Source organism: Austrofundulus limnaeus, unplaced genomic scaffold, assembly GCF_001266775.1.
Source record: "Austrofundulus limnaeus strain Quisiro unplaced genomic scaffold, Austrofundulus_limnaeus-1.0 Scaffold666, whole genome shotgun sequence".
Lineage (NCBI taxonomy): Eukaryota > Metazoa > Chordata > Actinopteri > Cyprinodontiformes > Rivulidae > Austrofundulus > Austrofundulus limnaeus.
In genome coordinates, this window is record NW_013953068.1 from 254,238 (window position 1) to 258,196 (window position 3,959).

Here is a 3,959-nt window from a genome sequence, read left to right on the forward strand (position 1 = left end):
TCCCCGTTTGGCCACCCCTGTGTGGTCCCCGTTTGGCCACCCCTGTGTGGTCCCCGTTTGGCCACCCCTGAGAAAATGTCTGGCTCCGCCACTGTGTGGAGTGGTGGTGTATAACAGTTGTCTAATGTTAAAGGATTGATGATTTTTAACAAATCCTGTCTGGTCAGGTGAGACAATTGTGGGTATAATCCGTTCAAGTCATTTTGCCAGCACATGAGGATTTTTGCATTGGGATTTGGAAGTGATACCGGGCGATATGAACTGCAATTTAAAGGATCTTTCTCCTTTAGTATCAGTGAGATTGCAGCTTGACGCATAGAGTGTGGTAATAATTGTACAGTCAAAGATTCTTCAAAAAACTAGTAACAATAGAGGAGAAAGTAGATCTTTTTAAATTCTGTTGGGAAGCCATCTGGGCCAGGGGCCTTGTCATGTTTCTAATTGCAGAGTTTTATCTCTTCTGAGAGAAATCTTTCTCCAGCTCATCAGACAGGTCTGCATTTACTGAGGAGATTTTAACATCCTTAAAGAGACCTTCTAATTCAGCTGTACTAAATGATGATTCGGAGTTATATAGCGATTGGTAAAATTTACTAAAACATGAATTAATTTCACTTTTGTCACAACATCTTATATCCTGATCATTATTTATTACAGGAATATCCTGGCCAGCTGAATGCTGCCGTACCTGCCATGCAAGTAGGCGTCAGGCCTTCTCACCGTGTTCATAGTGGGCAGATCTAGATTTAGATATTAAATGCTCAGCCTGTTGGGTAGATAAGACGTTAAATTCAGTTTGGAGTAATAGACGTTTCTTGAATAAATCTTGTGAGAAAGAGTAGCTGTATTTGATGTCTAGCTGTAAAATTTCATCTGTTAACAGTTTTAGCCGTTCCAGCTTTTCTTCTTCTTGTTGTTTGCACAATAAGAGATGATTTGAGCACTCAGATATGCCTTTAATGACTCCCAGACATCAAGTGGAATTCCTGGTGTTCAGTTAACTTACAGTAGATGAAAAATTTAATTTCTGAAGAAAGCATTTTGACAGAGTCTTCATCGGATAGAAGTAAGGACAATAAACTGTTTGTGTAACAGGAAGTTCAAGTTTCAGTGTGAGAGGACTGTGGGCTGAGATAACTATTGCTCCATAATCACAATCTCTCACTAAAGGTAAAATTCATTTATTAATAAAAAACAGCCAATATGTGAGTGAGTTTTATGAACGGAGGAAAAGAATGAGTACGAGCTTAACTTTGGGTTTAGAAAACGCCGTACGTCCCACCACTCCATAAGTTTCAAGCAGTGGTGGGCACTAGACCCCTAAAGTGCAAATCCACTAATTGCAGACCTAAATTTCTCTTTTGCGCTTTAGTGGATTTAGGGGGAGACCGGGGACAGTTGCAACACTTTTTTACATTTGACTCTGTTACTCAGAGAGGGTTTGAATTAGACAAACCAAATTTTAATAAAACAAACTTACATCTGTCTGTTAATAGTCAAAACCATTTATAGATGATTAAAGCATGTACTTTCTTCACTATTTGCATTTGAAAATGAAAAGTCAGATGTTGCAACTGACCCCGGGGCCGGGGACAGTTGCAACATTGTTTGGGGGTGGTTACAACATATTATTAATACATTTCACTGTAAATAAAAGTTTTATTATTTTTATTATTGTTAAATGAATAAAAACTGTAAGTTATAATGATATTACAGTGTTGTTTATTTATTCTTTTTGYTCAAATGATGAATATAGATTAGCCTTGATGAGTAGACCTTATATACAGATGTCAAAGACTCTGATATAAAACACAGTTGACTTTTAGACACAAGGATAACAGAACAATTTGTGAGACAATTAACTTTAGTTTTGTCTATTGTCACTGTACTCCTACATTGTGTAACATTTACATTAAACAAACTGGGATTTTAAAACCATTGTTGAAAACAACAACTGTAGAAAATGCATCTTAAACACTTTTATGTTTTAAACTATAAAACTGTCACGAATACCCAATACCCTTTTAAGTGTAAATTCAATTTCAACATGTTAATCTCATCTGTATGTGCTCTGTTTTTACATGGATTTATCATATGGGGACGGTTGCAACAACTGTTACAACTGTCCCCCTTCCTGTCAGCCATGATAAAACCTCATGTGTTAGCTAAATAAGCTGATTTGGATACATGTTAACTAGGGGTGCAACAATACATGTACCTGTATCAAACCGTATCGAACAGTGCTTTAGGTTCAACACACTCTTGTTTCGAACAATACAGATTTATAAAATTTACTTTATCAACTTGTCTTCTGAAGATGCTCTGTGTTGAAGGATCAGTGGATCTGTGTTCGACTACTCCACCTAGGCTGCATTGTGGAGCACAGATCCTCCGAGAAACTTGCTGTTTCAGCAACATTTAATTTAAAAACTGTACTTTTGAGGTTAAACAAATGTTCATAATTAATTTAAATAAATTACAAGTTAATAGGGGCATGGACATTTCTCTTTTTTATCAAAAAATATCGAACCGTGAGACTAAAGTATCGAAATGAACCGAATCGTGAATTTTCTGTATCGTTGCGCCCCTAAGGTTAACCATATTAGTTAAAAGTCAACATATCACTTGTTTAAACCATATAAGTTTGAGCTGGATCATAAAAACAGTGACAACAGTAGAACAAAAATAAAGCTAGGCAAAAAAAAAATACTTTGGTTCCTTGAAAACAGTTTTTTTTAAATAAATCCTGGATCAGTTTTTGAATCTGTTTACTTTTTCTTTACAAGGTGGGACATCTAACTGAGCATGTACAGTGTGAGTGTCATCACTCCAGCTTGTTTCTGTTTGGAGAAAAATGACGTGTTGCAACCGTCCCTTGTTTTTACTGTCCCCGGTCTCCCCTACTGTAAAATATCTTGGTTTTAACATTTCTATAGAACACACTAACATGGGTAATAATTTCTCTTCTGTTCATGAAGTCATTAAAAAGAAAGTCAATAGTTGGTTAGCCAGGGATTTATCTATTTATGGTAGTGTTGTGAAGCAAGGCAGAAGGAATGAAGAGCATCATGTGTTTTTCATCACTAGAGGTCAGTGAAGCTCTGTGTTCTGATCTTGGTAAGATTTTGTTCAAGTTTCTATGGAAAAATAAGGCACATAAACTTAAAAATCTGTTCTTTCAAATTCATTAGCTGAAGGAGGTCCAAATGTTTTGACGTTTTCCATCTTTAATCAGATATTAAAAATTAATTGGATTAATTAATTGGATATATTTTTAATTCTAAAAAAAAAATCAAAATTCTATGTGAAACATTTTCCCTAATCATTTGTTTCGTAAAACTGTTGTCCTTTCACAGTTGGAAAACTTCCAATTAAATTTACTAAGTTTCATCAACAGGTTCTACTTTGTTGGTCTCTTTTATAAAAAAAACAACTACTCTCTCTGCATCATTTGGAACAACTTAAATACTGCATAAAAACAAATCATTATTTCTTCATAATTGGGTTGATAAAAACATTAATCTGTTAAACCAGTTACTCGACTGTAATGGTGAGTGGTACAGCTATGAACCTTTTTTTAGCCAACAATGATATCGATATACCTCTGAATGAATTTGAATTGGTCATTAAGTCTATTCCGATGAGTTTACATTCTTTAGCACAAAACATACATCTTGATGAGTTGTGCTTTCATGATTTCATTTCGATTAAAGGAACTAGTGTAATGCATAAGAAATTTACAGAGCTCAGTTAGATGCTTTATCTGTTCCCAACATAGATGGGATTATTTAAGTAAAAAATATGGAATGAATTTTTTTTATTATCATTAAGATTTACTTAATAAGATCAAAGAAGCTGAGCCTGGGGACTTTGGGTTGGGCTCTCCAATCTCTGGGGACGAGGTCACTGAGGTGGTCAAAAAGCTCCTCGGTGGCAGGGTCCCGGGGGTGGATGAGATC